The sequence below is a fragment of the Fringilla coelebs genome (assembly GCF_963513975.1).
Source record: "Fringilla coelebs genome assembly, chromosome: 1".
NCBI classification, from domain to species: domain Eukaryota; kingdom Metazoa; phylum Chordata; class Aves; order Passeriformes; family Fringillidae; genus Fringilla; species Fringilla coelebs.
This window is the reverse complement of record NC_140028.1, coordinates 43,004,730-43,020,156: the sequence shown is the minus strand read 5'-3', so window position 1 is coordinate 43,020,156 and position 15,427 is coordinate 43,004,730. Positions and strand designations below refer to the sequence as shown.

The 15,427-nt window shown below is 40.5% G+C and overlaps 1 pseudogene across 1 annotated transcript in view; it reads left to right on the top strand.

Annotated features, from left to right (window-relative positions):
• Positions 1-8,332: 8,332 nt before the first annotated feature.
• Positions 8,333-15,427, top strand: part of LOC311152518 (H(+)/Cl(-) exchange transporter 6-like) — a 75,580-nt pseudogene continuing 68,485 nt past the window's right edge. Inside the window, exons 1-4 of the transcript in view lie at positions 8,333-8,397; positions 9,336-9,464; positions 13,485-13,584; positions 13,704-13,879. The product of the transcript in view is annotated as a H(+)/Cl(-) exchange transporter 6-like (transcript). The remainder of the gene's footprint in view (positions 8,398-9,335; positions 9,465-13,484; positions 13,585-13,703; positions 13,880-15,427) is intronic.

Genomic DNA, 15,427 nt, shown 5'->3' with positions numbered 1-15,427 from the left:
TGATGCCATTAAATCTTGTTTCTTACACTAACACTGCTAATCTATATTTAATCAATTAAACTAATGGAACTGTACAGTTCTGAGATGTGAATTTTTGGGGAAGATTACGACATAAGCTATTGAGAGAATGCTTGTAGACTATTATTTGGTTGGTAACATAATTTAAGAGACTGGCTTATTCACAGAGCATCAAGAAGAGCCTGTTGTTTGCCTGGTTGTGTGTGGTACAAGGTAATCCTGTAATAGTCTGTACATTTGTATTGGTGAGAATCTGCATATCCAGCTCTAAACAGATATATTTTGCAGAAGGAAGAATTGGTTCTGGAGGGAGTTGAGCTGATCTCTGACACTGGAGTATGTAATACACGGATGATCACAAAAATATTCCTGCAGTGATTTTAGGTGTGTTGATTTTCTATTTTGCTCACACTGCGACAAGTCTGAAGTGTAATTAATTATGAAATTTTAAAATGTCTTCAACTACTGCATAAAGTTCAGAGCCTTCTCAAAACACTTCTGCTACCTGAAGAAGATTTTGAAGCACTGTGCTTACTCTCCTCCAGAAAAATTATGTTTTGCGAGTGTTGATGTCTGATCAGTGTTTACTTCAAATTTGCTTTCTCAGATTCTGAAGTTCTCATTAGGTAGCCTACTTAGGTGAGAGAATTTTAATTTTTCTCTCATGCACATTTAACTTGTGTTACATTCTTTTGGCAAGACATGAATTTGCCATTGTTACCAAATGTTTATTTTTTTTTTCTTTTCAAACCCGTATTTGAACTATTATCAAATAAATCTTGCAAAGCAGAGCACCATATGAAGCCAATTGAGTGAGGGACAAAGTGGAACAGCTCTAAATACATAATTCTTTTCGTGTTGATCATTGACTGGGATTTAAACTAGCTTTGTGCTCTGAAGCATTGCCAAAATTCTTGTGTTTTGGTTGTTTGAGACACAGATACATTTTCTATGAAGCAGAGAAAAAAAGCCAAAGATGGTATGATTCATACTTTGTTAAACCTTAAGATAGAATGAGCAAGCCTATGGAAATAGCCACATTATAAATGATGTGCCTTACTCATAGATAAAGTAAAGAAAACATTGCAAGGTGTGAAGCTACCAATGGCCTTGATTGCTCTCCTCTTCCTGAACGCAAGCTGAGAATACTTTTCACCAAGCAAGACAGAGTCAGCAGCGCATCCCTCAACTGTTATCAAATAAATACATAATGCACGTTCCTCCTAAATGTTTGTTACTGTATAGGGGATAACTAAATAAAAATTCTAGTACATATTATGACAACTGATCATCTATAATGGTAACAACTGTATAATTTACACAAGTGTTTGTGTTTTACGTGGTGAGTTTGTAGCTATTCAGTAGCTTTTGGGACAATAGCTCAAGGCCTAAAAATGTAAGTTACACTTCTCTTAAACTCTCTTTTGAAGCAGAAGGCACACTTAGTAGGCCACCAGATAATTGTCCTGTGGTAGAAGCAGGATGTCTGACTACTACTTGCTTTAATTCTGACCTCTAGTTTACAAAAACTCAGCCAGATTGCCCTGGTGTGGCTGATTTCAGCTGCTAGAGGAGGAGCAAACTGGTACTAAGCAAGTCTGAATATGTGTTACTGTACCAAAGAAAGATGACTTAAAACTCCTGTTCGTCTTTTATGTGAGTAAAATTCCAGATAGATGTGAAGCAGTGAGACAAAATATGTTTCTCGTCAATGTTTCTAAATAATGTGTTCAGAACTCTTTTGTGAAGCTTGAAAGATTTATGAGGTGGGGAGGTGTTGGAGGAACATGACTGTCTGTAGTCTTTATTTAATAATAATGATAATAAATTTTTAAAAAAAGCTTTAAAACTCGTTAATCCATCTGTTTTAACTCTGTTGAAACAATTGTGAGAGATTTTTTTTTTGTTGTTTCTTGTTCTGCTGATTGCCTTATTTCCGAATCAATCTGCTGTACATTTTCTGTTGAAGACCCAACTGATCATGGGCTAAAGTATGAAGGATGTAATGCTGGAAGTATAAAAATAACCCACTCGATGCTTTAAAAAACTCCCCACAAAATAACTTCTACATTACCATAGTGTTACTATCATATTAGTCATAGTGGTTTATAACTTTTTTGTTGGTTTTTTTTTGTTTTACTAAATGGATATATACTTCAGCTCAATTTGTAAAGAGCTGTAAGTTTATGTACAGTCAATTCTGTTTTTAAAATACACATAAGTCAACTGTCAAGTAGCATTTCCATATTCAAGCAGTTCTATAAAGTTTTTTAGTCTTTACCATTTAAAAATAGTGATAAATATTTTAAAAATTATTTATATAAGCGACAAAGTGTATAAATGGATAACTTGAAGGAAGATGTTGAGATAATGCACATTTAACCAGTGTTTTGGATCTCTTGATAAAATTTGTGTTTTCTATGCTAATTTATGACTTTCCACTATTTCTTAACAGCAGCATCCCAACCTTCTGCTTTTAATATAAGCAGTATGGATTAAATGTAAACATGGTTTTATAATTTATAAACTTTATGTAGTTTGGGTTAGAAAACCCTAAACTGTATATTTGTTAAATCAGAAGTACTGAAGGAATGGCTGTGCAATCATACTATGAAAGTTTTCCTAAGCTGGTTTCTGCTTGTTTCTACTCTGCTCCCTGCTGATCGTTACAAATGTGTAGGTATGCTGATGTAACATATTGGCTATTTCAATTTTAGTATTACTATTATTATATCTTGTTATTATTATTTTTTTAAGCATGCAGGACTGCCAAGGGGAGGGGGGAGGGGTTTGATTTCCCTCTGCAATTTCTACTAAAAATTACCAAGAAAAGAAGAAACCTGGTAAACACATCTCTTCCTGATTTGACTTGAAAATAGCACATGAAAAATTTTCCCTATTTTTCCAATTGTCACAGAAATAAAGAGCTGTTTCAATTAGGATGAGAGCACCTCAAACAGTAGAGCTGTGAAGTTGTCATGAAGATATGGAAGAAGGTGTTTCTAGCAGACTTTCCAGCATCCTAAAAATTGGGTTAGTATGGGAGTGAGGGTTCAGCTTCATAGAATGACTTTGGGAAATGATGTAGCATTTGGAACTCCTTAAAGTCAGCCTCACAGGACTTAACCCAATTCTCTTAATCTCTTTTACTTTTTTAAGATAGAGTAGTCCTGTTGGAAGTTGTTGCATACAGTTGGTGAAGTACAGAGGGTTGAGATGACTTTGTTTCTCTTGAGTTTTGGCAAAACCTGCCACAATCAGGAGCTGTGTAAACCAAAAATGTGGAAGTGTGTGGTGGTGGCAGCTGGCTCTTTAGTTTCCACATTCATCTAAGTGATTGGTGATCAGCAGTTTTGGGTTTAAATGTGTGTGTAGTTAAGAGAGTCAATACTATTCTGAGAAAACCCTGTACTAAAAGATCTGCTTTTGTAATAGTATTGGGAAATTGCCAACAGCCCTGCCCTTGTCTGGCCGACAGATTCCTCCAGTGTTTGTTGTTTGCATGACTGCAGTTTTGGGAGAGGGCATTATTTCCGATCTCTGGGAGGTATGTTGCACTTTGAACTCTGGGACTGTCTGCTTCTGAGAAATCTAAAATCACTCCTTGCCACAACATCACAATTTGGGGATTTGTGTATATGGTCATAGTCATCTTGGGTTGTGTTTTCTGAAACGACTTCCTGTCATACGTACATTCTTTTTCTGTCCAGAGATTTGCAGATTGAATTTTCTGTATCATATGATACTACTAACTTGTTGCACTATGTGAGATTTATTACAGTGTTATCAGAAAGTGTTTCAACATCTCTGTCCTTTAAGTCAAAACCATGTGTAGGAGTCATTGCATGTATAGGAAAATTCTCACGCCAAGGTAATACTATACTTTCATTCCTTTAATGCTGTAACTTTGAATAACTCTGAAATAATATGAAATGAAAGTTAAAAGCCATGACATTTCTAGTTAACAATGTCTTTATATCTGCCCAATGACTGTGATAATTATTTGCTTCCTTGAGTTGTCATTTAGATTGAGCATTAAACACTCAGTTTTTGAAGTCTTTGAGTGTCAGCTCAATTAGTAGTGTAATGGTTTTTGATCTTTGGGGTGGGATGCTGTGAACAGAGTAGTGTTTTGGAAGCTCTTCGTTCTACCACCTTGCTTTCAATCTGTTGAAATATATATTCTGAACTGCTCATGTTTCTTAGAGTAGAAACTATTTCTTCTGGCATTTGAAAACCTCTTGACTTTTACCTTCAGATCGGTTTGGAATTGATGTGTTACTCATGCAGTGTTAACAAGTTAACTTGCAGTCTCTAATCCTTTATTGTACTTTTGTGATTGTATGATCCTATAATACCTGTATGATTCTAGTATTAAAACTGAAGCCAACAAGAATGGTGCACTGCTTTCCTTGACAGATGGACAGATCACATGTGCTGCACTAAACAAGCCTGTGGTTGAAGACAGAAGGGCAGTGGAGAGGGAAGAAATTCTTACCCTTTAAGTATATACAACTCCTGACACCATTCAAAAAGCACGTGTTCTCTGTCTACTTAAAACTGAGATGCCAACTAAGTATTTGCCTGTTTTTTTTACATGTTTGCCACTGCAGAGTTATAATTACATTATAGTGCTATTTAGATAGAGGGGTGACCAGTAACTTGTGCTCAGGCAGGAGAGGTTTAGTGCAACCATAGCAAGAATTAGAGTTCTGTGACGTGCTTTTGTGTGTAATAGCTGGAATCTGATTTATGCCTGTACTATTTAAAGACAAGTGGAAAAATGTCTTAGTACTAAATTCATGCTGTATCTCTACTGCCATTTAGTGGGTAGTTATTTGCTCTGGCTTCTAATTTAGCAACTCTTTCTATTTTCATAGTATTAGTTGGGGTTATTCCACCCTGGTCTTTTAAGGGATAAAGAACATGGGATGCATGCATGCACATCCTCTTTCACTTACAAAGCATTTAGGCAAATAAAATTGTGTTGTTCCTTCTTCTCAGTTGTTTGGAAGAGGAGTTAGATGAGCTAGCCCAAAACCTTTTTGGAATGGCCAGCTGCTGATACTGGTAGCTACATTTCTGCTGTGCAGCACACCTTGCCTGTCACCCGGATCACCAAGTAGCAGAGTTACAATCCTTTGCTGGTCTTTCCTGTTTCAAGGGAGCTACTTTCCAGGTCCTAACTGGAGGCAGCCTGGCCCAGCCTGCTTATGTTTACCAAGGAAGACAGAGCTGTGCCAATGTCTGCTCACCCTCCTTATGTGGCCACCACCCTTTTCCAAAGAATCCCATGGTCTGTATAGAAGCTGCTTGGGAGTGGAACGAGGAGCTCTGTGTCTCCCAAATGGGGTCTTTCCACAATTGCCTTTCAAAATTCTTTCCTAACTGAGAAAAATTCAATTTATAACTTGACTCCTCAAAGCATTTACGCATAGAAGTGTGTAGGTACCTTTTAGTGGTGATGAACACAGATTGCTTCTTCCCCTCCTTGTCTCCAAAGCAGCCATTCCCAATTAGGCTGTGATGAGGTAAGAACATTTTAAGTCAAGTAGCACACCTTGCAGAAGTCAGAAATAAAAAATCTGGGGACTGGTTGCAGCCTGGATTCTCTGGTCTCCTTTCATAGGAGGGGACATTTTATCTTCCAGTATTGAGAAGGTATTTTTCATCATTACCTCTGATTTTCTTTATCTATGGCAAAACTTGAGTTTTGGAACCTCTTCAATAAGCAGAAAGATCTTTGTGTGATGTTTGGAGATAAAAACATTGCAGAAAGTAGGACAATCCTTATGCAAAATTCACAGAACTGAGAGTATGTGATCCAAAATACTTTCCTAAAGAAAGATGGAAGACTCATGTTCTGCACTGGGAGGTGTTAGTGTATGTAACAGTGACAGCCAAAATGGGTCAAATTCTTACGGGCTAATTAAGCAGTATGTATTCTTCTTTCTTCTGTATTCTTAGGAATGTCTGGTGCAGAAGCTGTTACAACCCCAGTCTGCATTTGCCTTCATGTCTCTCAGTCTTCAGGTTTCATCGTAAATGAACAAAGCTCCATGTGTGTATGTGTTTTGTAAGGACTTGTCTGTCCTCTAGAGAGTTGTCTCAACTCCTGCATCTTAGGGATGCAGCAGTGCACCCCTGCAACCTCAAATCTTGCTTTGTTTTTTACCATCTAGCTTTTTAACCATGGCCATTTGTACACTGCTTCTCAGAGGTTCCTGAAATATATTTCAGATAAGTGGGTGTACTGGTGGGTTTAAGTTGACTGCAGAGGAGCCCATGGGGAACAAATAACTTGGGCTCAAAGTTCGAAAACACGTTTTACTTGATTTTGTTTTGTAAAATTTGAATTTTACAAAATTCAAATTTTGTAAATTGCACGGGAGGGTGTTTGTGAGAATTTGCAGTACAGCTGAGCCACGGCTGCAGAGCCGAGTCTTGTGGAAGAGGAGTTGTCAGCTTTGGTTTTCTGGCAACTGGGGGACAGCAAAGGCAAATGCTCAGGTGTGCTTTTAAGGATGGGAATGATATTCCTGTTTGGGTAAAAGCAGCCATCCTGTTTATGTAACAAGTCATTGGGACATGGAATGAGGAATATCTGTATTTGTGAGTAGTGTGACTTGGCCTCATCTATTTCCCCTAGAAATGTACCTTTAGTTTCAGTGTTCCTCTCCCATCCCCTGTCTGTATTGTTCAGTGGATTTTGTATTTTTGTTTGTGCTGCAATCTTTATAATACCCAGATTTATTCACATTTGGTCTAACACATCTAGAAAATGACATCATCCAAATTCCCGTGTTCCAGAAATAAAGGGGCTAAATGGAGGCCTTGGGGTAACCAGTCTAGCATACCAGAATGAAACGGTGATGGGATCCCAGCCAGGAGCTCTGCTCAGGTGCCTGCTTTTCTTGCCTGGCTTCTGCTTTCTTTTGCTCCATTTTAAACTTGGAATAGGAGTAGTTAAACCCAGCTTTTGTGCAAGCAGAAGTTAGCAATCTTATCTCATTTTTGTGCTTAAACACAAAACTAAATCTGAGCTTCTGTTTGAGAAGTACCACTTTTTACATTATTAGTGTACATAATCAGTCAGACACCTGCTGTTACTTAATTCACCCTTGACTGGAGGGATTTAATAGATCATGCAATGTATATTTGTTGTCAGATAACTTCACCTTGGAGGTACTGGTGGCAGATACCTTTATTTCCCTGTATGTGAAGGAAGGTAACTTTTCTAATGCATTTACTGTTGCTTGTAGCTATTCACACAGTTTCCAGCAACAATTATTTTCTGCAGTCTTTGATTTCCACCTAGATTAATTCTCTTCAACTGGTTCTCTTTTTTGTCAGATAGATTGTTGCCAAGTCTGCAATTTGCATAGTACTTTTGAAGTCCCTACATTGAAATGCCTGATTGAGCTGGCAAAAAACCCCAGTCATGGTGTAGGAAATTTGGCTTAGGCCATTGCTATATCCTGACATGGATGTACTCCCTGCCCTGGGCAGTATATCCTTCGTGACCGTGTGTTGTTACATTTGAGAAGTGTGAGTAGTGGGCTACAAGCAAACTTTCAGTGTTTCAAAACCAACAGTTCAAAAGACTATTTTGGGTAATTTGCATGTGGCTTTTTTCTTCTCTCTTGCCCTTTAGTACTCATTGATTCACAACCAGGAGCTGTTTATGTTTCTTCATTGCCTGGAAAAGAGAAGGCTTTTGGGTGACCCAGTTGCAGCCTTCTTCCAGAAGGGAGCCTACAGGAAAGATGGGCATGTGGTGACATGACAAGGGGGAATGGCTTCAAATTGTCAGAGGGTAGGTTTAGATTGGATATTAGGATGAAATTTTTCACTCTGAGGGTGGTAAGGCGCTGGAACATGTTATCCAGAGAAGCTGTAGATGTCCCACTCATGGAAGTGTTCAAGGCCAGGTTGGATGGGGCTCTGAGCAACCTGGTCTAGTGAAAGGTGTCCTGTCCAAGGCAGAGGGGTTGGCACTAGATGATCTTTAAGGTCCCTTCCAACCCAAGCCATTCTATGGTTCTGTGATTCTACAATTATTTGAGATGAGACCTTGCCAAATCGGTCCAAATTCCAGTTGGTGGAAAACAGCAGAAATCCTTTTGTACTCTTTCTCTGGTTTACCCAAGTCACGCCTTGGAGGTGGGAAACACACAGCATGCTGCTGATTTTGATTTACAGTGAACATTTCACGTGCATTGAGTCTTTTGCTCCTCTCCAAGCTGCCAACTTGAATGCTGCCTTGGGTAAAGCATCCAGGCTGTGCTGGAGAGAGCACCTGCTAGCCCATGAAATTCTGGATTATTTGTCTTCACGCAAAAAGGTTTAAAAGAAGTGGCTACAAGAGAAAACATACTGGTAAACTTACCTCAAGTATTGTTGAGTTGCCTCTAAAACTGTGTGTAATTTGGACACTCCAGGGAGATGCCTGACAGCAGAAGGAATTAAGAAAAAGTTATTTATGGTTTCTGTGTACAAGAAAATATTTTGAATGTAGAAGGGGGCCAAGGGATTAAAAGCATATTTTGTAAGTGTTTATGTCTTTGCTGTTCACAACTTACTGAATATGCAAAAAGGAATTAAATTATTAATTTCTCAATGTATACAACTTAAAAGAAAGAGACTTTGAAGAAGTTTGGGTAAATGTTCTCTTACTGAGACTTCTTGAAATGAATTATAATTAATTTTTAAATTACAATTAACTTTTTAAATTACTATTCAAAGTAATTAATTTTAATTTTTTTTTTCTCACAGCATAATCTGCAGGAACCATGGTGTTTGAATCTCAGTAGGCCTGCTCTAGTCCTAGGTGATACTTAAAATAAATCTGTCATTATTAATGGTGAACATTATTATTAGAAGTGTAAGTTTAGGAAAGACAGAAACTGGAGGTAAAAGTTTGCACATTTATGTGATGGGTGCTCAGTGCATTATTGCAGTTGAAAGAAACAAGGATTACTTTGAAATGTGTTCCAAGTGCTCTACCAAATGTTTAATTACTGGGTCAGAGAGATCAAACTGCATTGGTAATTCTCTATTAAAAAACCCCAAACAAATCCAAAACCAAAACATCCAACTGTATTCCTTACCCAAATGAAAATGGCTTGCACCTGAAGGTAAATCTTTGTTGAGTGTACACTTTTAAAAGAGGTATTGGCAAGAGAAGCCTGTTGTTCAGGCAGTCACAGGTAATATTCAAAATGCTCTAAAAATGGAATTTGTGTCTTTGTGAGAGGCAGCATGGCAAATAATCCTGTTTTATGGTCTGAGAGGTAACTGTGTCTTCCTGTTTCTAGAAAAGAGTGGGATGATGGCTGCTGATGGGGCTAATCAGAAGAGCAGTGGGGGTGCTGGGGCTTTTGATTCATCAGATAATTAAGTCTCTCATCAAATTGAAATGGAACCTGGTGGAAAACTACCTGCAGGTGAGCAAGAGAAAGTCAGAGTGACATTTTCTGTGTTTATTAGAATATGCACAGGGTCAAGTTTTCACAGCCTGAAGGTGCTGCCTGTGGAGGTGAGCGTGGAGATCAGATCCCCTCGTGGTCCTTTGTGTACACGCACGTTGGTGTCCTTTGCTACAGCTTGGCCTGTAGTACAGTATAATATCTGCTTTTGTTCTTGTTATGGGACTGATGAAAGCAGTCTTTGATATACTGTCACCTTCCTCTTCCTCTGTGTGTGCCAGAGGCATGTGCTGCTTTAGGTCTGGGTGATATCCAAGGGAAGGGATTAACTTTCTTTAAGGTACTTAGTGAGGGTGGACCTGGTATCAGACATATTATTTCACTCTATGTCTGGGTCAGCTTTATTTTCAGTAATAGATTACTGTGGAATTATTAATTTGTCCTTGATGGCTATCTTTATCTCTGTGATAATTGGAATGGTGGTGGTAAAAATCACTGAATTGGTAAAACCAATGTAAGTGTTAAGGCATCTCTGACCCTGGCTTCTTGCTTTTCTTCACCTGTACAAAGAAGCACATGGTAAAATTTTCACTTGGCTTGTGATATCTATGGTAGATGGTATAAATATTGGAGTGTTTCTTGTGAGAAGGGGCTTTTGAGCTTTTGTTCCAGCTGAATCCTGACCGGGCAGGGTCAGGAATCCTGGCAGCTGGTGCTGGGGGGAGCCTGTAAAGCCACCAGTCACGGCATGCAGCCAGCAGCACTTTGTGCAGGAGGAGGGCAGGGTCTGGGCTGGCAGTGCTTTTGTGCTCAGCAGCAGGGGCAGGGAGTTGCCAGAGGTGGTCCCCAGCACTCACAGAGAAATTACCCCTGACTCCCTGGCTCAGCAGAGGCCACAGGCCAGAGCAGGCTGCTGAGGAAGGTGCAGCTCTGCAGATTTGGGGCTGGGGGTCTCTCAGTGAGGCTGAAGCCAGGCAGATGAGCTCCTTGTCTGCACAGATGTGGTGGGATAGCTGACAGTGCTGTGGCATTGCAGTGGCTGGATAGAGGCTCTGTAGGAAGGCCACACCGTAGTTAAAAGTGGGAATGGTTGGAGCTCTGCTTTGGGAAGAGATGAGTCAGCTGAGAGCTTGCAGATCGGTGTTGGAGGGCACGCCGACACACGGGGTGGTGGTATGGATGTCTGCTGTAGACTGTCAGGAATTAGACAAAGCTGTCATCAGATATTTGGAAGAAGTCTTGTGGTCACTGGCCCAGATCCTTGTGGGAGTGTAGCCAAACATCCCAATACGTGCTGGAAGGACAACACATCAGGGCGCAAGCAATCCACGAGGTTTCTGGAGCGCATTGATAACAACTTCCTGATAAGGTGATCAAGAAGCAAATGAGGGGACATACTCTGCTGAACCTTGTGCTTGCAGAGAAGGAAAGACCGATCAGGGATGTGAGAGGTGAGGGCAGCAGTAACCATGAGATTGGGGTGTGTGGCATCCTGAGAGCAGGGGGAAAAGGTGAAAGACTGGACTTGAGGAGAGCCCTTTGGTCTGTTCAGGGATTTGCATGGAAGAATCCCAGAGGAGATCATCCTGGAGAGAACTGGGATCCAAGAGGCCTGATTGGTTTTCATTCGTGGTGAGGAGCTGTCCATTCCAATGAGCAAATCAAGCAAAATCAAGCATGAATTTACAGTGGACAACAACTTTCTACAATGAAATGAGTGGAATAGTGTCTGTTCTTTATTTCAGCATTAGCAAGGCTTTCACCACTGTCTCCCGTAACAAACTAATAGACAAACAAATGGTCTATGGGTTAGATGTGTGGACAGTGAGATGGATTTACCTGGCAGAACTGCTGGGCTCAAAGCATAACCAGTGGCATGCTGGGCTCTCCAGTGCAATGGAGACATGGATGTGTCCTCCAGTATTCTGTGTACTCAAGATAATGGAATAATACCATCAACTGCTGAAGGACAGATCTCAATCACTTCACAGAAATGCGAGGGAAGAGTTGTTGTGCAGAACAGATGGAAGCTGAATTCATCAGAGGAAATATTTAAAAAAATGAACAAGTTTAGGTTTTCCATGAGGAAAGCATATATAATCCTCTTGGAAAATTATTTCCCTTTTTTTAATATACAAACTACGTGTAAGTTTATACAATATATAAACAGTGGATAAATACACACGCAAAAGTGTATATATGCATTGTATGTATATACAAGCATGTGTGTATATATACACACTAAAGTATAAGTAAATAATACATAGAAAGAAATCACACTTTGACTCCAGGTCATCACAACAACTGTTACACACACTCTTGGTCCTGTGCTGTTATCAAATCTGTCCTATTGTATTATTAGTACAGAAGGGCGGGAGGTAAGCTCTGACATGGGTACAAACATGTAATTCCTGCCCTGGAAGATCTCCCCATCCAAATACCTCCTTCAGCTGCAGATGAGCAAAACTCCTTTTTTGTGCACTTTGCTTTGCTGGTTGGCCGTGCTGCAGGATGTTTTACAAAACACACGATGGGATGTGCTGCTGGGAAGGCTGTAACTCCGTGACCTCAGAAACACCAGGGATGTGCTTGACCTGCACCCACGGTGTGTCACAGCTGAGCCCTGCGGAAGGCAGCAAAGCGCGTGGGTGCTCGGGAGGGCTGGAGACAGCACGGCCCTGGTCAGAGCAAACACAAATAAACAAACCAACCAAAATCCTGGGGTGACCAAAACATGTGTTTTGAATGTGAGATAGCCCGGTTTGAGAGATGGCCTGCTGGTTAAAATAATGCAGGAAACAGCTAGCTCACTTCTATTCTGCCTGCTAATAATAGCTGGAAATTCATTAAGGTAATTACTGATCTAAGACTTTGAAGGCTCCATTCAGGTAAAATGCCTGAAGACTCTAGAAGAATGTTGTTTTGTGCTTACTCTTAAATGACTTGAACCATGCTTCTGACCTGAAAAGGGCCTTGAGGAGTAACCAAGTTTCCCTTATAATGTTTTTAGAGATGGGCAGGAAGTCCTGGAAAAACCCCATGACTTGACTCTGAAAGTCATGATTCACCTTACCTTTATTCACTCTCTTTCTTCTGAAGAGCCTGCATTGCTTGTTTTGGTTTCTCCCTGCCACGTACCTTCTGCCTGCAGAAATTTGTAGTACAAAGGATGACTGAAAAGCAGGACCTGGTCTGTGGGTGCTGATGACCTGGCTGTGAGTGCATCTGTCTGGGCTGGTGGTTCTCTCTCTGGGTTCTGCGCTGGCAAGTGTTAGGTCTCCCATGCAACAAGTAAATACCACTGCGATAACCCAAATCTCTTACTCTTCCATATGCTTGTTGTTTCAGTATTTTATTTAAATAATAAAAAAAAGAGCCTCAGTTATACAACCCCACTGGAGAGGTCTTTCTTGGCCTTCAGCCTAAACCTGGATTCCACCCCCCCAACTTGTATAGAAGTGTCTGGGGTGAAATCAGTGGTGGTGGCAATGCAATTTACGCTTAGCATGTGGTGTTTATAAAATAAATACAAGTGGCAGCTGGTATAACTCATGAAAACTCTGTGTTTGGAAGGGGTCTAAGCCAAAGACCATCAGTCCATATAAGAGTTCCTGTTGGTTTTAGATTGATCATTTAGCAGTGCTATGTGGGTAATTGCATGTGGCCCAGGTTAGTACTTTATGAGGCACCAGAGCTAAAACATTGAGTCTCTCTTTCATTTACTGTCCTGCTGTGTTCAATTTAATTACAGACAGGCAATTAACAGCAGAGGTGAGAGAAAAAGTGAGTATTTTACTAGACTTACCCCGAAATCCACCAACAGTGGGAAAAGGGAGTTCAGTGTTGTTATGCATACGATGACAGAGCAGGTTTAAACTTTCTAAAGACTAAATGAATGGACAAATCACAAAGGTTCACATCTACACCTTGCCCCACAGACAGCCTGTGCAAAGATGAGAGGCTGATGGGCTTCAGGCATCAAGATGGAGGCTGGGGCTTGGGACAGGGCCCTTGTCAGTTGTTTTCCTCTCTCCTTAGCCCCAGAATGTGTATGGCAACACTGTCAGGAGCCTGAACTTTTGTGCATCACCAGAAGCTATATGGGCATCTGTGTTGGCTGCTAATTCTGGCAAAGTTTGTTTGTGAACAGAGCAAGGTGAGGGTCACACTGAAAAATTGTCCACAGACACATCTAACACATCAACATATAATGATTGTTGACTCTTTTTTTTTTTTTTTTTTTTTTCCCCTTTGCAGTTCTTTTGCCAGCAGCTTCGCTGTCTGGCTTGCCAGAAATCATTGGGTATTTTGAATGGCACTTCTGTTCAACATCATTTTAACATCAAGACAGTTTTAGGGACATTTCTCTCATGCATGATGGCTGTAGCCTGCAGGCTCCTCTGTGAGCCAGAAGGTCTCATGATCCATTTGGGGTGAGAAATAGCAATTCTCAATGTTAAAGCTACCAGGCTGAGGGTATGGCTTTGCAACATCTGTCTTAGTAGCAGCACTGGCTTAGAAAATGCCCTGCACTAGGACCTCTTTTCACCTCTGCTGTTCCCCATTCCTTTGTCATTAGCACGGCTATTCGTGCCTTGCAGTGAAGGAAAGGATTTGTTTGCTGTGTGTTTTAAATGCTGGCCTGGTTCCCTAGTATGATTCCCTGAGTGATGCTCAGCAAGCAGTCATCTGGATAACCAGTCAGTTTGTTTCTGCAAAGCCACCTGCCACACAGCCATGGCCTGCTGGCTGCTTTACATCTCATGTTTTCACCTGTGCAAAGTCTGTATAAAAATAGAGCTGGTGTCAAGTGGCTTCACACAACAGGGACAGTAACTTTAAAGAAGTGCCCTAAGTGGCTGTGCAAGGTGCAGACTGGTGTAATCTGTGTGTCCAGCTTGGGCAGCCACAGGAACCAGGTGCTGCTCTGCAGGTGGCAGATTGCAAGTTGGGTTGGAGCTGCTTGTTTTTCATGCAGTGGTGTTACACCGTGTTTCTAGGGGAAGTAGAAAAAAGTAGAGTTTATAGTCTTTCTGAAGGATAATGGTTTTCTTTTGTGCAAAGGAAGAGAATCCCCATCACCCTGCTGTTCTCCTTGGCCTTGTGAGGGGGATAGAGGAGGCTTGCCTGGTCCTCCTGTATAGGTCAGAGAGGATCTTAAAATTTGATATGTTGCAACACAGTCAAACTTGGTAACTGTGGGCCAGATTTTGGGGTTTTTTGTTTGTTCTGGAAAGTGACATAATTTCCTTTATTCATCATCCAGAGGAGAATCCTGCTGCATTTTATTATCTATCTGGAAGCATATCTTGAATAGAGATGGTAAAATTGGTCTCTGCTAAAAGGATATAGATTGTTTGTTGGGTGTTTTGCTGTTTTATTTCTGATCCACTTTGGGGCTGGAAAGTATTTATCCTTGAGGTTGGTTCTCTCCTCTTCACCAAACCTGTTCCTCCCCACCAACCATTCACATTTTCTGTTGCTCTGTTGGTTTATCCTTATTTATTTACTTGCACAGAGGTGCAGCACCCTGGGGGATGACTCAGATGTTCAGAAATAGGAGTGCATGGTTAGTCAGAGGTGGCCACAAACCTAGACAATGCTTCCCAAGGGTTAGCTCTCCCTTTTGGTTTCTTTTGTTTTCTTTGCTTTCAGACATTTGTCTCCAGGAGCTCAGAGACTGCAGCTGGGATTTCTTTTTTTCCTTCGTGCGGGGTTGGTAACCGTGATTTGTGAGCCAAAGAGTTGAATCATATTTCCATGAATAAAGTCATCACAGTATCAACGTGATGCCTTTTCAAAACACAGGAATTAAGAGCTAGTTTAATTTAATTTAGTTGGAACCCTCCACCATTTTTATTAAACATAAACACAACGTAAGTTGCTAAAAGCCTCTGAGAGATTTATTAAGGCTCCTAATTTAAGTCTTGTAGAAAAGTCTTCCAAGATTATACAATGAATAGATTTTTCATTCCACTAAG